Below are 14,542 nucleotides of genomic sequence, written 5' to 3'. Positions count from 1 at the left end.
CTATTCGGGGAGTAGAGAAGAAACCAAAGGAGAGATCCAGGTGGAGGTTGAACGATGGATCTCCATTCTGTAATATTAGATTTGTGTCTAACTGTGAACATTCCCTTGCCCTCACAATTAGGTTTTCCTTATACAATTCACATATACCAAAAGCAGTTTATTAAAATCAATTATGAATGATTTTGCAAATTCTCTGCACTGATTTTTCCTTTTACAAAACATTGACCATATTTCTCTTAATGGCAATTTCCACAAAATTTTCCCAATGCTGTATCATGCTTTTTAATCTCATTATTTGTCAAGTTGAACAAGATAAGAACACCTCCAATTCATGACTGCATATATTTACCGGTCCTGTTTCAGCAAATCCTGATGTAATTGTGTCACATTTAGTTAGCTCAATTGGCTGGCCAGGTGGTTTGCAATGAAGGCTAATGCCTATAGTGTGGGTTCAATCCCCACATCAGCTGATGTTACCATGGAGGGGTACCCCCTTTTCAATCTTACCTCTTGCTTGAGGCAGGGTGATCCTCAGGTTAAACCATCATCAATCATCTTTCTCTAATGGGCTGGCAGCCCTATGGCCTGGTAGGACTACATCAACTTTGCCTTTTACTTTTTGGTGCATATGATTCAAATCTGACACCTTGTAAAGATTTATGGAACAACACTGACATTGGCTTCAAGAAATGCTTGATTTTTGATTATGAAATCTTTGAAAACTATATTCTAATCACTTTTTACTGTGGTGTGACCAGCATCCGGGTATATTGGATCACCCAGATGCAGAAAATTGAATGTGATGGAACACTAATTTTGAATGATTTTGGCCCAATTTCCTTCTGAACATAAAACTTGCCCTTCACACTTTCCCAATTTCGTGCTAAATACTATTCCCACGCAACTCAATATCATGAAGCATAATAACAGGATGATGAATCCAATATATTTTGTTACCAGCTCTTAACTATCAACAACTATCAATGATTTCTATTATCAGAATCTTGGTATATGTTGTCCACCCTCCTAGTACTTCACGCCAAACTTTGGAATTGGCAATTTGCTTAATGATTTTATGCAAACCAATCTTGGCTACATACAGAGCATCTTGGCAACTGTTATAAAGAATAAGGGAATTCTTACAATGTAGCTACCTCCTTTCCCTTCTTTCTCTTCAAATGTACAGTACCATTCAATGTAAAAGATAAACTCTCTTCATATTGATGCCAAAAGAAAGCAGTCTCTTAATTTTTTTGCTTTGAACACTTTGACGATGATATACATGTGTAATTAGGACTGTTGTATGTATACATTGCCTTTGCAAGATTTGCCCTTAAGGACACCATGTGCTGTGTGTATACAAAGCTTTGACTTTGCTTACCTGTTTTTCGCCTTTGGGTTTGCAAGCTGCAGATACAGTTAGTTTGTAATGTCTGCTTTATAACTTAAATCGTGTTTTTCTGTTTTGAATAAATCAACTCGCAGTTAATCAAGTTCTGATAAGCAATTTTGATTGTTTGCTAGACCATTATTATTAACAGATCATGGAGAAAGGTGATGAAAGCACTTCAGCATGATAGACCTCATGAACATAATCATCAGCCAGCAAGTTAACTTGCAGACAAAATACATAGGCTCCACTCTCAAGTTATGCTAATGTGCATGAGATGACCCTTGATATCTTTCAGAGTGTTGAAAGCGCAACTTGAGGTAAAACAGATCAAATTCCTCTCAAGAGCCCAGTTTAACTCACTTCAGGAAGACAAGTGATCAGGGTGCTTGCAAGATTGCTAATGGCTGATCTGATAATCCTCAATTCCACTTTCCTGTCTTGTCCCCATAACCCTTACTCACTAAAGATTTGTCTGTCTCAGCCTTGAAAACACTTCATAACACAGCCCTTACTGTCCTCTGTAGTAAAGAATCCCACAGATTGACTACCGTCTGAGAGCAAATAAAATCGTCCTCATTCCTCATCTCTGTCTCAAATGGGTCTTATGCTAATATTATGCCTTCTGGTCCTAGACTGTCCACAAATGGAAACAATTTCTCTGCACCTAACCTGCCAAACTTCTTAAGAATCTATGTTTCAATAATGAGATAACAAGGTGTAGATCTGTATGAACACAGCAGGCCAAGCAGCATCAAAGGGGCAGGAAAGCTGACGTTTCGGGTCTGAACCCTTCTTCAGAAATAGGGGAGGGGAAGGGGATTCTGAAATAAATAGAGAGAGAGGGGGAGGCGGATGGAAGATGGATAAAGGAGCAGGTAGGTGGAGAGGAGACAGACAGGTCAAAGAGGCGGGGATGGAGCCAGTAAAGGTGAGTGTAGGTGGGGAGTTAGGATGGGGATAGGTCAGTCCAGGGAGGATGGACAGGTCAAAGGGGCAGGATGAGGCTGGTAGCTAGGAAGTGGGGGTGGGGCTTGAGGTGGGAGAAGGGGTCAGTAGAGGGAGGGTTAGGCTCACGATTAAAGAAGTAAGTGCGGAGGTGGAGGCAGCGGAAAATCTGTTCAACGTCCAAGCGTGAGCAGTATTCGTTGATGTTCAGGTGGAGGGGGTAAAGGTGAGCCCTTTACTGAGGACTGACCGTTCATCCTCAGTGAGGGAGAGATCTGGGGGGATGATGAAGACCCGGCAGGGCTGGGTGCTACCGTTGATGTTAGGGTGGAGGGGGATAAAGGTGAGCCCTTTACCCTCTACTGACCCCTTCTCCCACCTCCAACACACGCCCTCATCCTGGACACCACCCCAAGGCCTCCTACCCTCCCTCAACCTCTTCATCTCCAACTGCCATCGAGACATCAATCGCCTCAACCTGTCCACCCCTCTCACCCACTCCAACCTCTCCCTCGCGGAACATGCAGCCCTCCGCTCCCTCCACTCCAATCCCAACCTCACCATAAAACTCGCGGACAAGGGAGGTGCAGTTGTAGTATGGCGCACTGACCTCTACATCGTTGAGGCCAGATGCCAACTCTCCGACACCTCCTCCTACCACCCCCTTGATCATGAACCCACCCCCGACTACCAACACATCATCTTCCAAACCACCCACAACCTCATCACTTCAGGTGACCTCCCACCCACAGCCTCCAATCTCATCGTTCCCCAACCCCTCACCGCCTGCTTCTATCTCCTTCCCAAAATCCACAAACCTGACTGCCCTGGTCGACCCATCGTCTCTGCCTGCTCCTGCCCCACCGAACTTATCTCCACTTATCTCGACTCCATTTTCTCCCCTCTGGTTCAGGAACTCCCCACCTACATCCGTGACACCACCCACGCCCTCCACCTCCTCCAAAACTTCCGATTCCCTGGTCCCCAACACCTCATCTTTACCATGGACGTCCAGTCCCTATACGCCTGCATTCCCCATACAGATGGCCTAAAGGCCCTCCACTTCTTCCTGGCCCTCAGACCTGACCAGTCCCACTCCTCTGACACCCTTATCCGCTTAGCTGAACTCGTCCTCACCTTTAACAACTTCTCCTTCAATTCCTCCCACTTTCTACAGACAAAGAGGTAGCCATGGGTACCCGCATGGGCCCAAGCTATGCCTGCCTCTTTGTAGGATACGTGGAACAATCCCTCTTCCGTAGCTACACTGGCTCAATCCCACACTCTTCCTCCATTACATCGATGACTGTATCGGCGCCGCCTCATGCTCCCATGAGGAGCTCGAACAGTTCATCCACTTCACTAACACCTTCCACCCCAACCTTAAGTTCACCTGGACCATCTCTGATACCTCTCTCTCCTTCCTGGACCTCTCTGTTTCCATCTCTGTCAACCACCTGGAAAGCGATATCTATTTCAAGCCTACCAACTCCCACAGCTACCTAGAATACACCTCCTTTCACCCACCTTCCTGCAAAAATGCCAACCCCTATTCCCAATTCCTTCACTTCCACTGCATCTGCTCCCGAGATGAGGCATTCCAATCCCGGACATCCCAGATGCCCTCGTTTTTCAAGGACACAACTTCCCCTCCACACTGGTCGAAAACACCCTCGACCATGTCTCTCACATTTCCTGCAACTCATCCCTCACGCCCCCTCCCCACAATAACAGCCAAAACAGAATCCCCCTCGTCCTCATGTACCACGCCACCAACCTCCGGATCCAACGCATCATCCTCCGCCACTTCTGCCATCTGCAATCTGGCCCCACTACCAAAGACATTTTTCCCTCTCCACCCTTATCTGCTTTCCAGAGGGACCACTCTCTCCGGGACTCCCTGGTCCGCTCCACACTCCCCACCAGCCCCACCCCACCCGGCACTTTTCCCTGCAACCGCAGGAAGTGCTACACCTGCCCCTACACCTCCCCCTCACCCCCATCCCAGGCCCCAAGAAGACTTTCCACATTAAACAGATGTTCACCTGCACATCTGCCAACATGGTATACTGCATCCGCTGTTCCCGATGTGGCCTCCTCTACATCGGGGAAACCAAGCAGAGGCTTGGAGATCGTTTTATGGAACACCTACGTTCGGTTCGCGACAAACGACTGCATCTCCCACTCCTTGGATGACATGTCCATTCTGGGCCTCCTCCAGTGCCACAACGATGCCACCCGAAGGTTGCAGGAACAGCACCTCATATTTCGCTTGGGAACCCTGCAGCCCAATAGTATCAATGTAGACTTCACAAGCTTCAAATTCTCCCCGCCCCTGACCGCATCCCAAAACCAGCCCAGCTTGTACCCACCTCCATAACCTGTCCGTCTTTCCTCCCACCTATCCACTCCCACCTCAAGCCCCACCCCCACCTCCTACCTACCAGCCTCGTCCCGCCTCCTTGACCTGTCCATCGTCCCTGGACTGACCTGTCCCCACCCTAACTTCCCACCTACACTCACCTTTACTGGCTCCATCCCCGCCTCTCTGACCTGTCTCTCTCCTCTCCACCTACCTGCTCCTTTATCCATCTTCCATCCGCCTCCCCCTCTCTCTCTCTTTATTTCAGAATCCCCTTCCCCTCCCCCATTTCTGAAGAAGGGTCCAGACCCGAAACGTCAGCCTTCCTGCTCCTCTGATGCTGCTTGGCCTGCTGTGTTCATCCAGCTCTACACCTTGTTATCTCAGATTCTCCAGCATCGGCAGTTCCTATTATCTACGTTTCAATAATGTCTCCTCTCATTCGTTTGTACTCCAAAGAATACAAATTCAACTAACTTAACCTCTCCTTCTAAGAAAATCCTTCCACACCTGGGATCAACTTAGTGAAACTCAGATTTGCTTATCAATTTTGAAAGAACATCTGCACAGACTTCTCACTTCAGAATTAACACCTAGAAGAGCAAAAAATCCCTAAAAGATATTGATCTTATTAGATCAATTCAGTGTCAAATTAAACTTCCATGTTCATTAACTAGAGTTCATGTAGTTTAGGTAGCAGTCTACAGAATCCATAGACATCTTATGCAGATCTAACAAACCGAATTGATGAGTTGGAGATCATATCCAGCACCACATGCAAGTTTTCTAGAAAGATTTACTCAACAAACTGAGGACATATAGCATTGAAGAGTTACTGAAGAACAGTTGTAAGTACAAAGCAATCCTTGCATAGTTCAAATGTCCTAAGCAGAAACTTGACAGACCAGAATGAGACATATGGAAATTATATCCTTCTGCACACACCAAGATAATCTCCAGCGTTCAATCAGTTTTGGAAGTTATGTGACAGTAGGGGCCTTTGGAAGAGGCTATGCACTAGAGAAAAGGCTTATGCAGCTAAAGGTTCCATGCACCAACTCAAAAGATCATGCATTGGTAATCAATGTCAAGCTTCAAAAAAGATCATCTGGTACCCCCCAGAGGATTATGAATGAAGTGATCAAGAACCCAGAGTGGGATGATGTACAGGATGAGTCAGAGAGTGATGAGCACATGCAGAAAACATCAATGATCTCACAACATCTGAAGCATGTCAAAAGTTCACATTATTTTTTCAAAATCTAGTAACTATTTATTAAGATGGACACAGAGGCAAGTGCCAATATACACTCTCAGTTGATTTAAATAAACATGCGCCAGAATACATCGGTTTTATCATATCTTCCTATGAATGTGATTCTTTTTCAGCATACAATGGTTCATTAATTCCATCTGCAGGTGCAAACAATCCACCTGAACATTGCAGATGTTCTACATTGTAAAAGGTAGAGTCACCAAAGTCCTAGAGGACTCTGTTGGACTACAGTCTCATTAGAGAGATATTGGTGTTTATGGTTTAACCTGTGACACTGCTCAAACATCAATTGTAGGTTTATCAGCATCCTGCGATCTAACAATAGTCATAATCTGTGGAAGTGGCCAGACATCAGACAGCAAAGTAACCTCAGAAACTTTTAACTATCACTTCCATTCATGGCTTAATACTGACATATATCCAGAACAGTTTGATTAAAATTTGTAGTTTCAAGGGAGCTAAAACATTGCACTTGCAGGATAAACTACAATTTCTATATTATTAGTACAATGAAAAGTTTGCCTGTTTACAGGAAAAAATGGAATAGCTCACACATAAAACCAATTAAGCTTAGCAGGAACTGCAGCTTAAACCCAAAGTGATGTTAGAAAACATGACAGACTTGCAAAAACAGGTAGAGCTGCACAGTGTACAAAACAAAGAGCTGCAAATCACTCAACAAACAGTGCTTTTGGATATAAATTCCAGTAATGATGCTCTAGTGAAAGAAATCAAAAGGAAACAAAAAAAACCATGAAGCAACAAACGGAAGTGGTCCAGACTTCAGGGAAATAAAAAGGGAAAAAAGAAGCTAAACACTTATCAGAGGAGGTTATGAAGAAGAGAAACTTGCTGGACCAATGTAAAGCCTGAACTTTGATAGATATAGCTGAATCCAGAGTGTAAAACTAGAAGCTTCCAAATGAGCTGTAGACTCTTAATTAACAAAATAGTGAATATCAAGAAGATTGTAAAACAGATTGAAGAAAGAGATCTGTCCATGGCTCCTTTGGAGCAAACCTTGGCTCTTGTGCCTCAGGAGAACTAAATTCTGGAACAGCTACTGTCATCCATAAAACAAAAACTTGAAACCCAAACAGGATGACAGACAATATCCCTGAAGACTGTGGCAATCAACAATACTGCCAGACAAAACCACTGGTTTGGGATCTGGATATATCATTAAATGGAACAAAAACAGAAGTTGCTGGAAAAACTCAGCAGGTCTGGCAGCAGCTGTGATGGAAAAAATCAGAGTTAACATTTCGGGTCCACTGACCCTTCCTCAGACCCATAGGCCTGGTACAGATTCTTAGGCCCACTTGCCATTCTAAATAGTTAAACCCTCTTTTGGATAAGCAGGGCAATGTTATACATATATGTTGCCTTCATAGGAGTTTGCCTTTAAGGACTGTGTGCTGAGTGCATACAAATTTTGAGATTTTTGAAATAATTCCTCAGAGGCAGGTATCCTGTCATCAAATCACCCTTTATTTATACATGAACAGTCCTTGATTTTAGTACTGCCTCTTCTACCTGTCAGCCAGGGCTCCCTGATTGGACCAGATTAACAGTCCCAATCAGGGAACTCATATTCCATGATGTCCAGCTGGCTGACCTCATTACAATCACTACAATTTTGCTTGTCAATTTGTTTGCTGTGGGCTTGCAAACACATACAAAAATCTGTTGGTTTGTTGTAATGTCTGCTTTATAATGTTACAACTAATAACTGTATATATTGTAATTCCTTTCTACTTTTACAACTCTTTAGGGTTTTGAGCTTTTCCCCTCACTTGCTCATAGAACGCTGCTATTTTCAATTTTAATGAAAAATGTAACAAGGGAAAAAAAAGATATGATGTGGTATTCTGTTATCTACCCCATGTGTGTTTTAAAGGAAACACAAGTCCTCTTTCTGGAGGATCCATCAATAGGCAGCTATTTTGCCTTGCGATTATAGTTCGTCAGTCATCATCAATGAAAACCTATCATTTCTACCATTGGCCATTGTTCTTAATCCTGAGCATGATACCCTAACCTGGGCATGGGGGTGACTCATAAAATGGGAGGGACAACCACTCCATTGAGGTTTCAAATGATCCTCCACTCTAATGATAACCACATTACACATAAATCACAGGTAGATTAAAAAAAATCTTTCACTCTATGCTTCTTTGATATTGTGCTGCATTTAACATTTGGAAAAGTTGATTCATGACTGAAGATTCAAGTGAATAACATGTGCTAAATGATATTCAATAACCTAAACAAGTGGGACAGTCAAGCTGTGAAGTGCACAATATTAGTCAGAAATTTACCAATAATTGTTTATTGATGAGTGTAGTCTTCTCCATGAAGGTCTTGTGGTGTCTCTGTTGCCAGAAATAGATGTGGAGCCTTGGGTAGCTATGGATTCTAATGGACCTCTTTCCACGATCTCAGATTACATTTGTTCTCCTATCATTCGCTAACCTGTCTTCCTCAAGTATATCCAACAAAGTCAGGCATGCAAATGTATCAGTCTGAGGTATTGACTCAAACAGCAAAATACTCCTAATACTATCTCCCGCTCTGTTCCGTGCTGAGCTTCTGCACATTGTCTGTTACCAAAGTAACAATTTATCATGGGTAACATTGACATGATGTAGCATTGAAGACCAGAATGCATAATGCACATTTTCTTTCAGATTTGTTTTTATTGATGTCTACAGGAAAGACTGTAAAAGCAGAGTATGATCAGGGCAAGGAAGATAAAATGAAATATTTATGAAGAAAAATAGGCTTTTGAAATCAGATCAGAAGATGGTATGACAAAGGAAATGAGGGGGAATATAGAAGATATAGCACAGTGGGAACCACTCAAACTTGAGTAGTACTGAGATGAAATGTAGCAGGGTGAAATGTTGGGAAGGGAATAGTTTATTTTTTGATTAAAAACTTTGTGCAGGAGAGAATACAAGCCCTTACATGACAAATGAGTTAAAGTTTGTAGCGAATCAATAGTAACTTTAGAGAATCAATTCCTCAATATTTTAATAAACATTAACATTTGATTCTAAGACTCAGCAGAACATTTGGAATTCGGGAAACATGCTTTAAAGCTGCATTAATGCTGAGGCACCAAACTGTTACCCATTAGCTAATATTTACTGCAGACGTTGGCTTTAGTCACAGTGTAATTTTAATCTCAACTGCATTGACGCACAGATGATGTCTATTTTGTGACATTTGGTCATTTTTAGCCTAATCAAACCTTTGGCCATCTGCCCTAATATTGCCTCATATGGCTCACTGTCAACTTTTGCTTTATAGCGTTCCTGTTAATTTGGGATATTTTATTATGTTAAAACTGCAGTATAAATATAAATTTGCATTGCAGTAATGAAATCAGATAGCATACTCACACTGCAAAGTTTTCCCCATTTATGTGAATTTGGAAAAATAAACATGGCGTTTTCATTTTTCCATATTGCACCACAGTAATGAAAAGGGAAATAAATGCATCAGGGGAACATAAAAACATGAGAAAGCAGTAGCCTTTTGAGATTGTTTCATCATTCAATTAAATCATGGTTCAACTTGCACATTAACTCTACTTTCCTGTCCTACCTCATAGTCCTTGATTCCTTTATTTCCAACTGAAAGTAAAAGACTCTTAAGCCAATCAGCCCTTCAACAGTGAGAACAATTTAGAGACTACAGTCCAGAGGCTATGAGCAGCAAAGTAACCACAGACATGTTAACTTCAAAGAAAGTTGGCCAACAGAGCCTTAAGTTTTTGTGGTATGGATTTCCTCTTGGCCATCAGCAGTTGAAATGTGACACCAAGTCAATTGGACATTTTGGTGTGCAGCAGGAATGATGGATTATGCAGTCAATTGCTTTTAAATGTTCTCATTGAAAGCAAGCTAGATATTTTAAAGTCCCAAATAAGAGCCACACTGGATTTGAAGTGTTAAGTCTGTTTATCTCTCCACAGATGCTGACAGACCTGCAGTGTTTCCGGTTTTTATTTTAGAAATTTAAAAGCGTTGATTATCCTTCATCATTGAAATCAATTTTTGGATAGCAAAGTAAATGTAAATGATTAATCCAAGACATAATTCTTTGGAAATTGGAAATGGATGGATTAATAAAGGACAGCCATCATGGATTTGTGGTAATTTGTGACTGGCTAACTCAGTTGAGTCTTTTGGTGAAGTACTGGAAAGGGTCAATGAGAATAGTGTGGTTGATATTCTTATAAAATTTCATAATTTACAATGGACACAATAGACCTGTTGGCAATGTTGAAGTTCATGAGATTAAAGATCATTTGCAAAGTGGAAGCAAACTTGGCCGACAGAAAGAAAGCAGAGAGTAATGTCTGCTGAATGAATATCTTTTGGGCTGGAGGGAAGGATAGAGTGTCCTAGGTGAAATAACTTCATAGAGGTCGGTACTGTCACCAAGTCACTGTTTATTTACACATGGAGAGCCCTTGACACCAATCCAGCTCCCTCACAGTCAGCTGTCAGAGTAAACAGGATGTCTGACACTCCAGTTCTTATCTGTCAACGAGGGCTCCCTGATTGGACCAGATTAACAGCCTCAATCAAGGAACTCATATTCTATGAGGTCCACCTGGCTGACCTTGTTACAACCATTACACTAGGGTGCATTCCTGACCATATTAAACTCATTGCACTTATTGATGTGTATAAATGACATGAATTTGGATATATAGAGTAGAATTCCAAAATTTACAAATGGTCAGAAATTCAGAAACATAATAAACATGAGGAAGATTGTAACAGAATAAACATAAAAATATAGATTGGTGAAATTGATTGTTACTACACAGATAGAATTTAATGCAGTGTAGTGTAAAATTATAAATTTTCGTAGGAAGGATGAAAAGGAACAATACTGTAGGAACACAATAATACAATGTTAAGGGGTGCAGGAAAAGAAAGACTTGGGGATGTGTATACGTACTTCTTTGAAGGTTCCAGAACAAGTTCAGAAGGCTGTTAAAAATGAAACATCTTAGATCCTTCACTGTATAAATGGCTGCATTTCTTTGTGTAGAAGTCAGAAAGGATGAGTCTGGAAACTGGGGAAAGGGAAAGGTTGGACAAGCTCAGACTTTTTTCTTTGGACCATAGAATACTGAGGGGGGATCTTACAGAAGTGTACAAGATCACGAGATACATGGATAGGGTGAATGCACTCATTTTTTTTTTCCCAGGACTGGGGAATCCTGGACTAGAGGGCATTGGTTTAAGGTAAGAGGGGAAAGGATAAATGGGAACCTGAGGGGCAACTTTTTTACACAGAGGGTGATACACATATCGAATGAGCTACCAGCGGAAGTGGTTGAAGCAGGTACATTAACAACATTTAAAAGACATAGATAGGAAAGGTTTAGAAGGATATAGGGCGAGTGCAGGGAAATGGGGTTAGCATGGATGGAAATTTTGGTCGGCATGGACCACTTTGGGCTGAAGGGCCTATCTCTGTGCTGTAGAACTTTTTGACTCTAGTGGGCAGGTGCAGGTACTATGAAGCAAAAGCCCCTCCTTCCATGTCGTATTATTCTATGACTCACCAGTCACAATTCCATTGATGCCTGGACAATCTAGCGTGAATCTCATTTGACTAAAAATAAACTATCTTGGTTTATTAAGAAAAAGAATGGAACTGAGGCATAAATAAAGTAACAAAACTCTTCAATTGTTCTGTTCCAGATAATTTGCTCACTACTTTAGTCACATTGGTAACCACCTTACTTTAAATCCCAGTATCCTTTAAATGTCTTGGCACTTGAAATATATAGGCATTCAAGGTGATGAAGTTAAAGACATATTTCATTAATCTGTAAGATCATTTGTGACCTTGTTTGTTCTACTAATGGTTTTTACGCACACATCTCAGTGCGTGAATGCGTGACTCAGAGCTAACTAAACCTATGTTTACTGGCCTTAATCAAACAGGCGACTTTTATTCTGTTTCTGCCATACAGATACAACTTCATTACTAAGAAATACACCTCAAAACATATGTGATGTATTATATTTAAGATTAAATTTGAATCCATTTCAAAGCAATTTGGGCTGAATGAAGGACTGTGTGTGAGGCGTCAGACCCATTCCATCATGATTGAGCTTCTGTTGACTCTGCAGGTTTTGAGAATTCTCGAGCCAGCAGGCACAGTTTTAAGTTACTTTGTTGACAAAATGAAGGCAGTGGAAAAGATTGCATTTGATTAGTCTAAGTGCAGTAGCTGTGTGATACCTGTCCCTCAGTTTATTCTCAGTTATTTCATATTTTCCTTCAGCGGCAGACAAAATAAGCATTAACATCTAAACTGATGCAATTTTAACCATTCACAGTTTATATTAACATTGCCTGCACTGATGGTTTTCAACGTTGTGCCTATATTGCATTTTATAATTTCAGATCGTTGGTGACAAGAGCTAAGTTATAGAAATCAGAAATAATACCTACCCACTCCTGAAGACCTAAGTGTCTTAATAGAATGCCATCTTCTTCGAAATTTTACATGATAATTGCTTTATTGTTCATAGATCTGTAAAAGTTATGCATCATTATGTTCTAAGATACTGAGTAAACATAAAATAAATTTGGTAATATCATTTTAATGTGCTTGTTAGTCTTAACATAAGTTATAGTATAATGTCCTCTATTGAGGTGCAAGCAACAATGCTATCAAAAAAAGCACTAATTTGTTTTTCAATTCTACCTTAAAAGCATACCAAATATTTTGAACATTCAGCTCTGCTCACTCTCTCTTTGTCATACTCTTTGATGACTCTCTTACTCTTTCTAGACAACACTGTAGTCAGCATCCAAATTATCATGTCACTCTGATTCATTTTAAAATCCAAATATGGTGCCCTAAGTAATTTCCTCTACCTACATCTGCACGCAGCTAAATGAAGTCTCCTGCCCTAACATAAATTCCCTCAAACTCAAAACTTTAGAATGTTCTACTTTTTTCAGTCTTTTCTTCATCCCCAACTTCCAACTTTTGAAAACACAATTATGCTATGAACTAATAACTCAAAGGAAAGAGCATATAAACGGTGGTCTAGTCAACTCTCAAATCTATTCTATGAACTGTTTCTTAATTTCATCTACCTGTCTTAATTACATAACTTTTTATATCCTTGTCTAAAAAAAAACTAGTAATTCTAATTTTGAAAATTTCAACTGACTCCCACCCTCAAGCTATTCTGGGGAGAAATTCCACCAACCTTGTGTGAAATCTTACTTTGAGATGACACTCCTACAGAGCAAAGCTCTAAATGTAAGGTTATGCTCTGTCCTATTTTTTATTTAAAATACATCATTTACAGCATTTACAAATGAACCTAGCATCTAGCCACAACATCAAAAATAATTCCAATAGATAGCAGCCTTTGAATTGTCAATTTTACACCTCTCAAAGTAAGAAATATTTGGTTGAATTTACCGAGAGGTGGCAATCTCATGCAGAGATTCCTTTCATTTTTTTATGAAAGAGGAGAGCTCTGCATTTCTGAGGAGAGAGCTGTTTGGGGCTACCTCAGACATACAGAAGCAAACTTCCATTTTAACAGTTCTTCCACTGTGCAGAACTGTCAGCAGAATGAAGACTGCCTGCCCTTTTGCAATAGTCTGTTGCTGTAATCTGAAATTTGAAGGTCCCAACAGCCACATTGATAGCTGCTGTCAACAGCAAGCTCAAAATGTCAATGTGACATTTGGCTTTTGGGAAGGTAATGTGTCAGATGGATAGTGGGATAATGTGCCAATAAATAGGGTGCCAGTTGGGTAGAGTGCCAGCTGGAGAAAGGATAGGGTGCCAGGGCAGGGTATAGATAAATTGGGGTGCCATGTTAGTAGGATAACTTCTGGTTAGGTTACCAGTGTGCAAGTTGACCAAGGTAAGTGATGCAGTGTTTATGGTAGTTTGGAGTGGTATTGGATTTGGCAAGCAGTTCGGGGGGGATAGTGGTTGGGTCTAGGGGTGGAGGGTGGTCAGTTTGGGTCAGGAGATAGTTGGTCAGGTTGGATTTAATGGGGGAGGTGTGTGGGGAGGTGATATGAGAGGTGTAGAATGGGGATTTGGTTCCAAATGACTGGGGGAGCTGGTGGTCTGATGAGATAGCACCATTATTTCTATGCAACGAACAGATTCTGAAAGTTAGGCATTCAGACTCACTCATTTCATAGTTAAAAGCATTGTAAATGAGAACTTGTCTATTGTTACATTTTAAATGGGGCACACTCAGCCAATTCTCCCCATTTAACATTTCGCAACATTGTCATTTTGAATAGCAATTAATGCACTTTTGAATGATTGTTCATTTAATTAAATTTGACATAGCTTTGCGCTGTGCTGCCTTGGCAATTCAGTGAGATCTTCTCAAACTCACCTGATGTAGAATCCTTAGAATTAGCAAATGACAAAACTTTCACCCCAACTGATAAGGTCGAGTTCAGATTTCAGTTCTAGAGTTGAAAGAGCACTTTCAACCTCACTGCCACATTCACCCAAGAAATGCAATAATATTCC

This window comes from Rhincodon typus, chromosome 28 (assembly GCF_021869965.1).
Source record: "Rhincodon typus isolate 14 chromosome 28, sRhiTyp1.1, whole genome shotgun sequence".
NCBI classification, from domain to species: domain Eukaryota; kingdom Metazoa; phylum Chordata; class Chondrichthyes; order Orectolobiformes; family Rhincodontidae; genus Rhincodon; species Rhincodon typus.
Note: the sequence above shows the minus strand (reverse complement) of the source record.